Source organism: Bos indicus, chromosome 1 (assembly GCF_029378745.1).
Source record: "Bos indicus isolate NIAB-ARS_2022 breed Sahiwal x Tharparkar chromosome 1, NIAB-ARS_B.indTharparkar_mat_pri_1.0, whole genome shotgun sequence".
NCBI classification, from domain to species: Eukaryota; Metazoa; Chordata; class Mammalia; order Artiodactyla; family Bovidae; genus Bos; species Bos indicus.
The window spans coordinates 60,692,208-60,709,182 of NC_091760.1; positions in this window are offsets into that span (position 1 = coordinate 60,692,208).

Consider the following 16,975-nt stretch of genomic DNA (forward strand, 5'->3'; position numbering starts at 1 on the left):
CTTTGGATTTTCTAGAGTTTAATAATTACTATTATAATAATATTTTTCTATGAGAAATGACTTACAAATATTTTCTATAGTTTTGTTTCATTATATACAAGTATTTTCTATCTACATGTCTGTGCGATTCTAAAGCAAACAATATGAAAAATAGAATATGATGTAAATATTACTTTGCAAAAGCAAATTTCTCTGCCTTAATGATCTACTATTTAGTTAAGTGTTCCACAAGTGAGGCTTCCCCAGTGGCTCAACGGTAAAGAATCCACCTGCAATGCAGGAGACTTAGGAGAAGGGCATTCTATTCCTGGGTTGAGAAGATCATCTGGAAAAGGAAATGGCAATCTACTCCAGTATTCTTGCCTGGAAAATCCCATGGACAGAGGAGCCTGGAGGGCTGCAGTCCATAGGGTTGCAAACCGTGAGACACAACTGAACAAGAGCATGTTCTACAAGTAAACCTGAATAAGCAGATCTCCCAGATCGTGTAAAATGGCCACAAGACAGTGTTGCCAAATTGGGAAAGGTAATAACTTGATTTGTACCTTTTACACTTTTGAGTCAGGTTTGCAAATTTTGTGAGCCTTGTTTGTGGAGTCCAGTCATCATTGTGGCTTCTGAGATTACTCTACGGTTTATATTGCATTGTATTAATTCCATGAAGCAAGATACTGTTGTTGTTGTTCAGTCACCCAGTCATGTCTATTTGTAACACCATGGACTGCAGCATGCTAGGTTTCCCCATCCTTCTCCATCTTCCAGGGTTTGCTCAAACTCATGTCCATTGAGTCGGTGATGCCATCCAACATCTCATCCTCTGTTGTCCCCTTCTTCTCCTGCCTTCAATCTTTCCCAGAATCAGGGTCTTTTCTAATAAGTCAGCTCTTTGCATCAGGTGGCCACAGTATTGGAACTTCAGCTTCAGCATCAGTTCTTTCAATGAATATTTAGGGTTGATTTCCTTAGGATTGCCTGGTTTGATCTTGTAGACCAAGGGACTCTCAGGAATCTTCTCCAACACCACTGTTAAAGAGCATCAATTCTTCGGCACTCAGCCTTCTTTATGGTCCAACTCTCACAGCCATACATGACTACTGGAAAAGCCATAGCTTTGACTATACAGAACTTTGTAGGCAAAGTAATGTCTCTGCTTTTTAATATGCTGTCTAGGTTTGTCATAACTTTTTTCCCAGGGAGCAAGTGTCTTTTAATTTCATGGCTGCAGTCACCATCTGCAGTGATTTTGGAGCCCAGAAAATAAAGTCTGTCACGATTTCCATTGTTTCCCCACGTATTTCCCATGAACTGATGCGACCAGAGGCCATGATCTTAGAAACAGGTTATAAGTTCTGCCTATTCCTTCCCTATCATTAAAGGTTGAATCAAGTGTATAGTATAGTATACACGGTCACTCAGTCATGTCCAGCTCTTTACAACTCTATGGATGGAGTCTGCCAGGCTCCTCTGTCCATGGGATTTTCTGGGCAAGAATACTGTAGTTGGCTGCCATTTCCTCCTCCAGGAGATCTTCTGGACACAGAGATTGAACTCACATTTCTTGCATCTCTTGCATTGCTGGCAGATTCTTTACCGCCTGATCCATCATTGTTGTTCAGTCGATAAATCATGTCCAACTCCGCAATCCCAGGAACTTCAGCATGCCGGATTTCCTTGTTCCTCACTACCTCCTGGAGTTTGTTCTGATTCATGTCCACTGAGTCAGTGGTGCTATCTAACCCCATCTCAGTCTCTGCCACTCTTTTCTCCTTTTGCCTTCAATTTTTTCCCAGCATCAGGGTCTTTTCCAATGAGTTGGTTGTTCACATCAGGTGGTCAAAGTATTGGAGCTTCAGCATCAATCCTTCCAATGAATAGTCAAGGTTGATTTTCACTAGGATTGACTGGTTTGATCTCTTTGCTGTCCAAGGGACTCTCAAGAGTCTTCTCCAGCACCACAATTTGAAAGCATCAATTTCTTCAGTACTCAGCCTTCTTTATGGTTCAAGTCTCACATCTACATATGATTACCAGAAAACCCGTAGCTGTGACTATATGGATCTTTGTCAGCAGAATGATGTCTCTGCTTTTAATTATGCTGTCTAGGTTTGTCATAGCTTTTCTTCTAAGGAGCAAGCATCTTTTAATATCATGACTGCAGTCACCATCTGCAGTAAATTTAGAGCCCAAATAAAATCTGTCACTTCCTCCACTTTTTCCCCTTCTACTTGCCATGAAGAGATGCTATGGGACCAGATGCTATAATCTTAGTTTTTTGAATGTTGCATTTTAACCCAACCTTTTCACTCTTGTCTTTCACCCTCTTCAAGAGGCTCTTTAATTCCTCTTCACTTTCTGCCATTAGAGTGGTATCATCTACATATCTGAGGTTGTTGATATTTCTTCCTGCAATCTTGATTCCAGCTTTTGATTCACCCAGCCTGGCATTTCTCATGATGTACTCTGCATAGAGGGCTTCCCTGGTAGCTCAGCTGGTAAAGAATCTGCCTGCAATGCAGGAGACCCCGGTTTGATTCCTGGGGTGGGAAGATATGCTGGAGAAGGGATAGGCTACCCACTCCAGTATTCTTGGGTTTCCCTGGTGGCTCAGACAATAAAGAATCTGCCTGCAATATAGGAGAACTGTTATCAGTTCCTGGGTTGGGAAGATCCCCTAGAGAAGGGAACAGCTACCCACTCCAGTGTTCTGACTTGGAGAATTCCATGGACATGGAGATGGAGAATTCCTATAGCCTGGCAGACTACAGTCCATGGGGTTGAAAAGAGTTGGACACAACTGAGTGACTTTCACACACACTCTGCATAGAAGTTAAATAAACATTGTGACAATATACAGCCTTGACTTACTCCTTTCTCAATTTCCAACACTAGTTCCATGTGTGGTTCTAACTGTTGCTTCTTGACCCACAATCAGGTTTCAGGAGATAGGTAAGGTAGTTTGGTATTCCCATCTCTTTAAGAATGTTCCACAATTTGTTGTGAGCCACACAGTCAAAGGCTTTAGCATAGTCAGTGAACCAGAAGTAGATGTTTTCCTGGAATTCCCTTGCTTTCTCTATGATCCAACAGATGTTGGCAATTTGATCTCTGGTTCCTCTGCCTTTTCTAAACACAGCTTGTACATCTAGAAGTTCTCATTTCACGTACTGTTGAAGCCTTGCAGCATTTTGAGCATTACCTTGGTAGCATGTGAAATGAGTACAATTGTGTGATAGTTTGAACATTCTTTGGCATTGCCTTTCTTTGGGATTGGAATGAAAACTGACCTTTTCTAGTCCTGTGGCCACTGCTGAGATTTCCAAATTTGCTGGCATATTGAGTGCAGCACTTTAACAGCATCATTTTTAAGAATTTGAAATAGCTTAGCTGGAATTCCATCACCTCCCTTAGCTTTGTTCATAGTAATGTTTCCTAAGGCCCACGTGACTTCAGATTCTAGGATGTCTGGCTCTAGGTGAGTGAACACACCATCGTTGCCATCAGGGAATCTCTAAAGGTTGAATTATATTTCCCTAAAATTTATATGTTGATGTTGTAACCCCTAGCACCTCAGAACATGACCTTATTTGGAAACAGGGTTGTTGCATATGTAAATTAATTAAATGAGGTCATGTTGGAGTTGGGTGGAGCTTCTAGATATGAACACCAGGAGAATTCTATGTGAAGATGAAGGCAGAGATCAGAGTGATGCTACCCTAAACCAAGGTATACCAAACATTGCCACAAAATCACTGGAACAAGTTTAGAGGCATAAAACAATTCCATAACCCTCAGAAAGAAACAATTCTGTTGACACTGTGATCTCCTTCTAGACTCCAGAAATGCCATGATAAATTTCTGTTGTTTAAGCCACCCAGTTTTAGGTATTTTCTTCTGGCAGACCTAGAAAACTAATATACCTGTAGCAGTAAAGTGAGCAGATATGTATTCATTTTCTGAGGTATTCAGTTCTACGAAATATCCTGCCCTGCGGTAAAGCTTCAGGCTACTGGTCATACAACACTTTCAAAATATAAAGGGGGTAGAATCAATAGACTTAGATGCTGCTGAAAATTCATTTGTGTCATCCATCAGTAATACAGTCCTTGTGGCTGATCCATATCAGCTTGATTCCAGCAAGTAATTTTCAATGGTATCAAAAGAAGTCACCCCCTCTATTCATTTTCAAAAGCATGTATCAGTACTCCCTAAAACCCTCACTGATCTCTTTCCAGTAGCCTCCCCTGCTTTGAGGACAGAGAGAAGGACCTAGTAAAAGCCAATAAAAAAGATTTGCCATTGACTGGGGCACTTTTCTGGAGGTAACGGAAAGCATCTTATATATCTTCAGTCCATTAGGGTAAGCCACACTTGCCAGAGGCTCATTGGCAATTAAAAGTTACAAGACACTGAAGGTCCCCAGTGAGTCCTGTAAACACACATTGAACTGGAAAAGTGCAATGCATTATGATGCTCTTCACATCTGATTCAAGGCCATGGTTGAGCTCCATGGCCATTAATACATGTATTGTTTCTACCTGGGGCTAGTCTCTTTTGAAGCAGTTTCCTAAAACTGTTCATCATACATAGTACACACTTAGAAAAATCTGATTAAATCAATGGAGGGATAAATAAATAAAACTAATTCCTTAGAAGTGGTTTCTGGATTCACCCATAAGCTGTAAGAGCCTTTTTAAAGAACCTTTGACTGGGTGTTAGCACTGTGTGATCACAATGTCTTACACACTAACAAAATAAAGTTCATATATCTCCTTACCACAGGCTGCCCTCTTGCTATACCTCTTATCTATTATTTGTCATCAAGTTGTACCTCATTCCGCAAATTATGTCAAAATCCACGTAGCTCATGATCTGTTTCACAGATATTGCTGACCATGTGTTCACTCAGTTGTAAAAAATAAGTTTTATATGTTGATCAAATTTAGTGACCACATAAGCTGCAGCACGGATTGAAGACAACTAATTTATTGTTTGTTGGGATTTATTATTTTTTTTTTTTTTCCCATATATTATATCATTTTAATGCCTAAAAATGGATTTATTTTGCCCTCATTTTTGTAAAAACTATTTTGCTTTTGCCAGAAATAATGTATGTTTACAGTTTAAAAAATGGTACTATTAAGTTTATAATGAAAAATAAGTGTCTTCACCCCCTCCTTCCAATTTCCACCTCTATAGAAGTAATTAGTTTTAACTTATTTTTAGCTGTTGCTTTTGGCACATAGCCTCATATATCTAAGTTTGTTGGGATTTAGATTCATTTAATCTCTCCTGGAGGAGCCCTAGAACCCCTTCAGTTTATGTTATTAATTAACCACTCTAATCATTGCCATATGAGTATCCAGTTATCAGCATAAACATACACACTCAGCATCATTCTCTACACTGAAGCAGTAGTAATGGAGACTGGAATTCAGAACTCACAACTGAGATCCCTAGTAGAAGGGCAGTAGTGGAGTAGCAGACATGTAAGGTCAGCAATTTTTGGCTGGTTATTCTACTAAGAAGAGAAGTGAAAGGCAAAAGAGAAAAGGAAAGACATACCCATCTGAATGCAGAGTCACAAAGAATAGCAAGGAGAGATAAGAACAACTTAAGTGAACAATGCAAAGAAATAGAGAAAAAAATAGAATGGGAAAGACTAGAAATCTCCTCAAGAAAATTAGAGATACCAAAGGAACATTTCATGCAAAGATGGGCACAATAAAGGACAGAAACAGTATTAACCTAACAGAAGCAGAAGATATTAAGAAGAGGTGGCAAGAATACACAGAAGAACTGTACAAAAAAGATCTTCATGATCGAGACAAGCACAGTGGTGTGATCACTCACCTAAAGCCAGACATCCTGGACTACAAAGTCAAGTGGGCCTTAGGAAGCATCACTACAAACAAAGCTAGTGGGAATGATAGAATTCCAGGTGAGCTATTTCAAACTCTAAAAGATGATGCTTTAGTGATTCACTCAATATGCCAGCAAATTTGGAAAACTCAGCAGTGGCAACAGGATGAGAAAAGGTCAGTCTTCATTTCAATCCCAAAGAAAGGCAATGCCAAAGAATGTTCAAACTACCACACAATTGTACTCATTTCCTGTGCTAGCAAGATGATGCTCAAATTCCTTCAAGTTAGGCCTCAACAGTATGTGAATCAAAAACTTCCATATGTACAAGCTAGATTTAGAAAGGTAGAGGAACCAGAGATTAAATTGCCAACATCTGTTGGATCATAGAGAAAGTAAGAGAATTCCAAGAAAACATCTACTTCATTGACTATGCTAAAGCCTGTGACAGTATGGATCACAACGAAGTGCAAAAAATTCTTAAAGAGATATTAATACTGGATCACCTGACCTGCCTCCTGAGAAACCTGTATGCAGGCCAATAAGCAACAGAACCTTACATGGAACAACTGACTGGTTCAAAATTGGGAAAGGAGTATGTCAAGACTGTACATTGTCACCCTGCTTGTTTAACTTATATGCAGAGTACATCATGAGAAATGTCAGGCTGGAATGAAGCACAAGCTGGAGTCAAGATTGCTGGAAGAAATATCAATAACCTCAGATATACAGATGAACCACTCTTATGGCAGAAAGTGAAGAGGAACTAAAGAGCTACTTGTTGAAGGTAAAAGAGAAGAGTGAAAAAACTGGCTTAAAATTCAACATTCAAAAACCAAGATCATGGTATCCAGTCCAATCACTTCATGACCAATAAATGGGAAATAAATGGAAACAGTGACAGCCTTTATTTTCTTGGACTCCAAAATCACTGCAGATGAATTGATTGCAGCCATGAAATTAAAAGATGCTTGTTCTTTGGAAGAAAAGCTGTGACCAACCTAGACAGCATATTAAAAAGCAGAGACATCCCTTTGCCAACAAAGGTCTGTATAGTCAAAGCCATGGTTTTTTCAGTAGTCATGAATGGATACGAGAGTTGGACCATGAAGAAGGCTGAGCACTAAAGAAAACTGGTGCTGGAGAAGACTCTTGAGAGTCCCTTGGACTGCAAGGAGATCAAACCAGTCAATCCCAAAGGAAATCAACCCTAAATATTCATTGGAAGGGCTGACGCTGTAGCTCCAATACTTTGGCCACTGGATGCAAAGAGCTGACTCATTGAAAAAGTCCCTGATGCTGGGAAAGATTGAAGGCAGGAAGAGAAGGGGATGGCAGAGGACAAGATGGTTGGATGGCATCACCGACTCAGTGAACATGAATTTGAGCAAATCTGGGAGATGGTGAAGGACAGGGAAGCCTGGAGTGCTGCAGTCCATGGGGTCACAAAGAGTTGGACATGACCGAGTGACTGAACAACCGAATAACCAGTTCTACTAAGAAGGCTATGATTAATCAAAATGCATCTGGCTAGGTCCTCTCCTGATGTAGACCGCTGGAATCTTTATAACTGCCTTCTTTGACATTGTGAATGACGATACCTTATCATTTAAAGGACAGAAAGTAACTTAAATTTATAGAAAGACAAAGGTCAAGTCCTGCTAGCCTTTGGGCACAACAAAACTGGCACTGATGACACATCAGCAATGTATCTGTTTACCCTTTTTTATCCAGGGGTCAGGATGGGTTTCTTATCATCTAGCTTACACACTCTTATTTGGTGTCTTTTTGAACCACACTTTGGATACATAAGGCTCTGGCCTGAATTTGGACAGTGGAAGAGAGTAGGCTTTGGCTCAGAGTTAAGCCAGCACAAGGTAAGGATCAACCTCATGGCTTCATCAACATGAGGTTCTCATCTGAGAGAAGCATAAAGAGTAGAGAAACCATGGTTCTCAGAGCCAGACATACCTGGAATCGTATGTCTGCTACTCATAAGCTATGCTTATTGAAGACTTATTTATATTCTCTTAGAAACTCAATTTCCTTTTATTTAAACTCAGGATAGTAATAGAACCTTCCTCCTATATTTGTGTATATATGTGTGTGTATCATGAAATGGCATATATTAATAGAATAATATATTGGAAAGTATCTGCCACCTTGCCTGGCATCAAGCAGGTGTTCAATTGCTAATCCCCTTTTCTTCTTTCTTTTCAACCAAACCAGGATGCTGGAAATGTTTTCTCTGACTCATATATCCCTGCTTGCAAAACACTGCCCCCTTTTAAATCAGAAACACAAATAAATAAATGTCCAATTTGGACAAATTCTTTTTAAATCAATAAACTTCACCTTTATGATCAACAACAAAACCCAGTTGTTCCATTTTTAGCCAGTCCATAATTGTTACTGCGTGATCTGGAAGAGAGGTGGGTATTTTGCTGAAATACAAATGTTGTAGGTGCTTTGAGTGCATGAATAATACATATCCTGTTACTACCTGTCTGCTAGAAAAATGTCATTTTTAGGATTTGGGGAATAATAAAAAGGTACAGGTATTGATAATGAATAAACCTCTTTCCAATTTGATGTATATCATATTATGTTCCCTTTTGCTTGATGTTATACATTTTCTTTGTTTGAAAAATAGAGATCATTTTATAGGTAGTAACACTTTGGCACAGTGTTTGTCAAAAGAAGGGGCTTGTTTATGTCTCTTTTGTCTGTATTTAGACAGAAGGCCCTCAAGGATCTTGGGCTATTTTGTAATCTTTCCTCTTACTTAGCATAGTGCTGGTTACACAGGAAGTAAATTTTCAGTGATTAGAACTGAATGAGTCAGAACACAGAATTATGACCAAGAATAAAAGAGCAGGATGAGTCAGAGAGGAGTGAGAGGAGCCAGAGTTTGAATGAGAAAGTAGGAGGAAGAAAAAGGAGAGACTAATGTGTAGAGACTGCAACTGCTCTGGGGGTGGCCGCTGTTTGGAGAAACAGACATACTGGAATCCAACAATCCATGTCTGAAACATCAGCCAAAAAAATCCTGTCTTATGCTGTGCTGTGAAAGTAGAGGAGGACCTCATCCTATACATTTGCCTTTTCATATTAGTCTCCTCACTGCCTTTGGGGCTTTGCTCAAGTATCAGATTACCAATTAGTTCTGTGACAGCCCCACCCCTCAATCTATCCTTGGATTCCCCATAACTTTCATTATTTTTGTTTTTCTCCATGGCACTTATCATCATCCACCATATAAATGTTACTTATTTGTTGGTGTTGTTCAGTTACTCCGTTGTGCCCAACTCTTTGCGACCCCATGAACCACAGCATGCCAGGCCTCCCTGTCCATCACCAACTCCCAGAGTCCATCCAAACCCATGTCCATTGAGTCCATGATGCCATCCAACCATCTCATCCTCTGTCGTCCCCTTCTCCTCCTGCCCTCAATATTTCCCAGCATCAGGGTCTTTTCAAATAAGTTGGCTCTTCACACCAGGTGGCCAAAGTACTGGAGTTTCAGCATCAGCATCAGTCTTTCTAATGAACACCCAGAATTGATCTCCTCTAGGATGGACTGGTTGGATCTCCTTGCAGTCCAAGGGACTCTCAAGAGTCTTCTCCAACACCATAGTTCAAAAGCATCAATTCTTCGGCGATCAGCTTTCTTTATAGTCCAACTCTCACATTCATACATGACTACTGGGAAAACCATAGCTTTGACTAGACAGACCTTAGTTAACAAAGTAATGTCTCTGCTTTTTAATATGCTATCTAGGTTGGTCATAACTTTCCTTCCAAGGAGCAAGTGTCTTTTAATTTCATGGCTGCAATCACCATTTGCAGTGATTTTGGAGCCCAAAAGAATAAAGTCAGCAATTGTTTCCACTGTTTCCCCATCTTCCATGAAATGATGGGACTGGATGCCATGATCTTTGTTTTCTGAATGTTGAACTTTAAGCCAACTTTTTCTCTCCTCTTTCACTTTCATCAAGAGGCTCTTTAGTTCCTCTTCACTTTCTGCCATAAGGGTGCTGTCATCTGCATATCTGAGGTTATTGATATTTCTCCTGGCATTCTTGATTCTAGCGTGCTTCTTCCAGCCTAGCGTTTCTCATGATGGACTCTGCATATAAATAAGCAGGGTGACAATATACAGCCTTGACATGCTCCTTTTCCTATTTGGAACCAGTCTGTTGTTCCATGTCCAGTTGTAACTGTTGCTTCCTGACCTGCATACAAGTTTCTCAAGAGACAGGTCAGGTGGTCTTGTATTCCCATCCCTTTCAGAATTTTCCACAGTTTATTGTGATCCACACAGTCAAAGGCTTTGGCATAGTCAATCAAGCAGAAATAGATGTTTTTCCAGAATTCTTTTGCTTTTTCCATGATCCAGCAGATGTTGGCAATTTGGTCTCTGGTTCCTCTGCCTTTTCTAAAACCAGCTTGAACATCTGGAAGTTCACGATTCATGTATTGCTGAAGCCTGGCTTGGGGAATTTTGAGCATTACTTTAGTAGTGTGTGAGGTGAGTACAATTGTGTAGTAGTTTGAGCATTCTTTGCCCTTGCCTATCTATGGGATTGGGATGAAAACTGACCTTTTCCAGTCCTGTGGCCACTGCTGAGTTTTCCAAATTTGCTGGCATATTGAGTGCAGCACTTTCACAGCATCATCTTTCAGGATTAGTGCGCTACAGTTCATGGGCTTGCAAGAGCTGGACATGACTAAAAAGACAGCATGCATCCATGCACGCACTGTAAAGATACCAGCTATGTAGAAAAAAGGACATCATCTACTTTGAACCCATGGTGTATTGGAGTCAGCAGTTCAGCTCACAAGAGCCAATTCTTAAACTTTCAGAAATCCTGAGCCAGTTGTTAAACATCCATTACTAAAAATGAAATTATACAAACTTTCAATTAAATATATTGAAACAAAGATGATAAGGATTCCAAACATGTTTTACTGCATTTTGCTATTAGCTCTACTCTTGAGCAGATTTGTATTTATTATCTCTGTGTTGTGGAAACAATTTGGAATGAAGTCATGCACAATCTCTTCCCCAAACCCTGGATTCAATGACGACATGTTGATAGCGAGATGTCAGCTACGTTTGAAGTATTTACTGCATGGAAATTGGCACGCACTAGTAATCATGTGGGCTTCCCTGGTGGCTTAGATGGTAGGGAATCCACCTGAAATGCGGGAGACCTGGGTTCAATCTGTGGATTGGGAAGATCCCCTGGAGGAGGGCACGGCAACCCACTCCAGTATTCATGCCTGGAGAATCCCTATGGACAGAGGAGCCTGGTGGGCTACCGTCCATGGGGTCACAAAGAGTCAGACATGAATAAGCACAGCGCAGCACAGGAATCATGTGCCTCCTGTCCAAAAAGCTAGTCATTCAGCGTTTTCTTGCATATCACTGCTTTGAGCCCAGAGACCTAATAGTTTGAGGGTCTGAAGGCTGAGTTTGTCAGGTTTGGCACACAGAGTAGACCTTCGTCATAACTGTAGTTACTCAATACATTTTAAATGCTTTTCTTATATTTTGGTAAGTCCCTTAGGTGCATTAGAGTCCAAAATGGCTCTCCCACCTCCCACGCCACTAGGCACAGGTGTGTGACCTAAGAAGGGGGTGCTGCCTGGAATCTCTCTTGCTTGCAGTGTTGGCGGAGTGTGGGGGAGGGGTGTGGAGAGTCAGGGGCAGTGGTGGGGCTGCTCCTATGGTACCCTTCTGGGTCTCCTAGGCTGTGAAAACTGTGCTGTCTGTTGTGCCTTGTAATGGGTAGATCACACATTCAGGGTACTAAATGGGTGATCTGGTTCTTATTCAGGGCTAATCAACCTTGGAGCTGAGCCTCAGCCTGATTTTCTGACTGTGTGCTTCTGGAGATTTTGTGATCTTCCTCTTTCATCCAAATATCTTCAGCATGAAATAACTAGATGGCTTTTGAGGTTTGAAACAAAGGGCCCATTAATGTAGCAGCTTATTTCTGTTTTAGCCCATCATAAGTGAAACTATAATTGTTTAAACTTTGACATTATAGAACAAAAATTACGTGGCATAGATTAAAATCTTTATTACAAATTTATTTATATTTTTATAAAAATGTTGAAAAGTGTAAATGCACTTATTACCCATGACTCATCACTACTAACACAAAATTTCTTCCTTTCTCTTTTTGTTCACAGTATACATTCTTATAAGAGCAAGCTCACACTGTTTATGTTGTCTTGCATTATATGACATTGGTGGCATTAGTCATATGTATTTAATAAGCATTACCTGCATTTGTCTTTCTAAATCAAAATTTTATTATAGACATTCTTTTGAATCTGTTTCTTCTGAAGCTTTGCTAAGGTTTTGATTCAGGGAAAGACAATCATATTCTGGAACAAGCATGGCCTTTGGAATTCATTTACTCTTTCATTTATGTATTTAATAAATGATTATTGAGTATACACCATGTACAAGGCACTGTTAGTAAGTGATAGAGATACAATAGTGAGCACATAGAAAAAAAAATCCTTGCCCTCAAGGAGAGTATATTTTGATGGGGAGATAGACAATACAGCTAGTGAACGTGTACATTAGCCTGTGTGGTAAAGGTGATAAGGTACTATGGAGAAAAATAAAACTGAGCAGGGAAGGTGGGAAATGCTGGGAGTAGGGAAAGTATGTTTAATTCTAAGCAGAGTAGTTAAAGTAGGACTCATTTTTTTGCAACTCTACTCCTGGGCATATGTCTGGGCATAATTCAAAAAGATACACACACCCCAGTGTTCACTGAGGCAGTATTTACAATAGCTATGACATGAGGCAACCTAAATGTCCAGCAACAGATGAATGGATAAAAAATGGTACATCTATACAATGAAATATTACTCAACCATGAAAAAGAATGAAATGTCATTTGCAGCAACATGGATGGACCTAGAGATTATCATACCAAGTGAAATAAACCAAACAGAGAAAGACACATATCGTATGATATCACTTGTATGTGGAATTAAAAAAAGTGATACAGGTGAACTTGTCTACAAAACAGAAACAGACTCAGGGACCTGGAAAACAAACTTGTGATTACCAAGGGGAAACATGAGAAGGCCAGTGTGCCTGAAGTAGAATCAGCAAAGGAGAGAATAGTAGTAAATGAAGGTGAAAGAGAGGACTCAGAGAGTTTGGATCATTTAGGATAGTTGGCCCCTACAAGGAGTACAGCTTTTACATTGAGTGAATTGGAAAAACAGTTGGATTATTTTGAGCCAGAAGAGAAACATGATTTCAATTGTGTTTTAAAAGCATCACTCTGACTTCTGCTATTCAAAGTGTTATCTATGAACCAGGAACATGGTCATCACTTGGAGCATGTCAGAAATGGAAACTCTCAGGCCCCACCCCAGATCTTCTAAACCAGCATCTGTCTTTAACAAGATCCCCAGGTGATGTGTATGCACAATACAGCTTGAGAAACAGTAATGCAGACTGAGGAGGAGGGTAAGAGAAATATCCAGTGACCAGTAAAAGGCTCTTGCTAAACTTGTGGAAGAAGATGATACCAGCATGGGCCAGGATAGTGTCAGTGGAGGGGGAGAGAAGAAAAACTGAGTGTGAGTTGTAAGAGAAAGGACAAACCAAGACTGACTTCATAGTTTTTTGCTGATGCAAGTGGAAGGATGGAGCTCTCATTACCTGAGTTGGGGAAAGAAAACAAGTGGAGATTTGTCAAATTATGTTTGAGATGCGTGAAGGTTAATTACAAGTGCTTACTTGGAGAATGTTTTGGACATGATTAACATTTAAATTGGTAAACTTTGGATAAAGCAGATTGCCCTTCATAATGTGTGGGCTTCATCCAATCAGTTGAAGGGAATAAAACAAAAGCACTAATTTCCCCCAGCAAGAGGGAACTCTCCAGTAGACTGCCTTCAGACTTTTCTGAACAGTTGACTCTGGATATCTGCCTGTCAGCCCACACTGCATATGTGAATTTGCCAGCCTCCATAATCATGTAAGCCCATTTGCCAATTCCTTATAATAAATTTCCTTTTGGTTCTGTTACTCTGGAGAGCCCTAACTAGTACAAGATATTAAACAGTTACGTAAGTTTAAATTTTAGGGAAAAAAATAGGTCTCTGAACATTAAAATAATTGAGAATCACCAGCATAATATAAAGTCATTGGATTAAATAAAATTACTAAGGAAGTGAGGTAGATAGAAAAGGGAAGAAGTCAAAAGGACTAAATTTTAGGGCCCTTCAATGTTAAGAGGTCAGAGAGGAAAGAAGAAATCAGCAAAAGCTGAAAAGGAGAGGTCAAGGAAGAGAAAAAACAAAAACGAAAAGCAAACATGTGAATGTGATACCTGGAAGAAAAGTGAAGTGTTTCAACAAAGAGGTTGTGAGTAATGTGTCTAATGTTATTGATAAGTGAAGTAAGATGAATACTGAGGATTACACACATGGAAATGGAGGTCGCAGATGACCCTGATGTGCTCAGTGTCCATGCAGAGGTGGAACCATGGAAAACCCGACTGGAGTGAGTTTAGGGGAGAGTGGGAGAAGGAATGATTAGTTAAATGTGTGTGTATGAATATTTTATTTATTTTAAAATTATTTTTAAAATCAATGACTTTTTATAACAATAGTGGTTTTGCAGAAAAATTGAGAAATACAGAAAATTCTATTATACTTAACTCATAATTTCTCCTAATAATAACATCCTGAATTAACGTGATAAATTTGTTACAATTTATGAACCAATATTGATACATTATTTTTTATAGCATTTTATTCATTTATTTTTGACTGCACTGGGTCTTCGTTGCTGCACATGGGCTTTTCTTTAGTTGCAATGAGCAGGGGCTACTCTTCTGTTGCTTCGCTCAGGCTTCTCACTGTGGTGGTTCCTTCTGTTGTGGAGCACAGGCTCTAGGGGTATGGGCTTCAGTAGTTGCTGCATGCAGGCTCAGGAGTTGTGCCTCACAGGCTTAGTTGCCTTAAGGTAAGTGGGATCTTCCCTGACGAGAGACAAAACTTGTGTCCCCTCCATTGCAAGGCAGATTCTTAACCTCTGAACCACCATGGAAGCCTCGAAACATTATTCTGAATTAAAGTCCATACTTAACATAGAGGAGAGTGGAAAATTTGGCTTAAAGCTCAACATTCAGAAAACTAAGATCATGGCATCCAGTCCCATCACTTCATGGCAAACAGATGGGGAAACAGTGGAAACAGTGGCTGACTTTATTTTTTGGGGCTCCAAAGTCACTGCAGATGGTGACTGCAGCCATGAAATTAAAAGATGCTTACTCATTGGAAGGAAAGTTACGACCAACCTAGATAGCATATTCAAAAGCAGAGACATTACTTTGTCGACAAATCTCCATCTAGTCAAGGCTATGGTTTTTCCAGTGGTCATGTATGGATGTGAGAGTTGGACTATAACGAAAGCTGAGTGCCAAAGAATTGATGCTTTTGAACTGTGGTGTTGGAGAAGACTTTTGAGAGTCCCTTGGACTGCAAGGAGATCCAACCAGTCCATCCTAAAGGAGATCAATGCTGGGGTTCATTGGAAGGACTATGTTGAAGCTGAGACTCCAATACTTTGGCCATCTGATGCAAAGAGCTCACTCATTTGAAAAGACCCTGATGCTGGGAAAGGTTGAGGGCAGGAGGAGAACAGGACGACAGAGGATGAGATGGTTGGATGGCATCACCGACTCAATGGACATGAGTTTGGGTGAACTCCAGGAGTTGGTGATGGACAGGGAGGCCTGGTATGCTGTGGTTCATGGGGTTGCAAAGAGTCAGACATGACTGAGTGACTGAAGTGAACTGAACTGAACATTAGGGTTCACTCTGTATAGTATAGTTTCATGAGTTCTGACAAGTGAATAATGGGTCAATCCACAGTTAGGGTGAAACTTCTGAATCACAGATCAACTGCTTACTAAGCTATGTGACCTTGAATGAGTGACTTCAAACACTGAATCTCTATAAATTATTATGCTTAAATAAGGTAAAATAGATGAAAATGCCTACCATAATTAATGACATCATTTAGTGTTAATACCCTTCCACTCTCTTTTGAATGGAAACCAGGAGGTCTTGCCAAATACTTGCAGTTTTGTTAAAATGCAACATTGCAGTTTTATAATAATTTAAATGTTTCCAGCTTAATGTGATTTTTTTTTCATCTCAGGACATCTATCTTTCCCATATAACTGTTTAACTACCATAATTGTTAATATTTGGTCCAGATGAGTGTTGGTTCCAAGTGATGAAGAGGCAAGTCATCAGTTCATCTTTATATGGGTCAGTTAGTTCTACAATAAGAAATATAGTTACATCGCCACAGATAACACATCTCACCAGCCCTGGCCATCCATCTCTTGTGGACTGACCGGCCTCGGCCTGAGCATGCAGATATGCCAGTGCAATTTTAATCACTTTTAGAAAAACAACTAATGCCATAAGACTTTCAGGTGGTTTAATACATTTTTAAGCAAAAACTATTTCCCAGTAGAGGTTTTGGTAGAAGGAGTTTTAACCCTGTATGGAAGGTTAATTAGACAAACTGTAAGGACCCTTTCAGCCTGATTCTTAAATTTATTTAAGAGCTAGTAAAATAAGTATGAGATTCTGGAGTCAAAGAACAATACTCTTATGGGAGAAAAGAGCATAGACTGTTGAAAGGAAGTCTGTTTGAAAAGTTGAAATTTTGATGGGCTTCATAGAGCAGAAGGAAGGTGAATATTTCTCTAAGCTCTACTAGAAGGAGATTTGGTTTTTTTTTTTTTCTGGAAGGTATAATGATCACTCCATGGAATCAATTTTTTTATAAGATAGTACTTTAGGAAAATATCTAGTTTGTGGAACTAATGACTAAGATGAGCTGAAATGGATTGGTTCAGTAAGAACATAGAAACATTGTTTTCCTCAGTTTTTCTGAAAAGTGCATTAATTATAACCTGTCCTTTTGAATTTTTGGTGGAAGTCTGATGATACTTCTGGGGTCTCAGACTGACAATGAGTTCTGGCATGGAGGTGGAGTTCACTAAGAGTGGTGAGTATGTTAGTAAAGGTGGTGGTAGAGGCTCAGAAT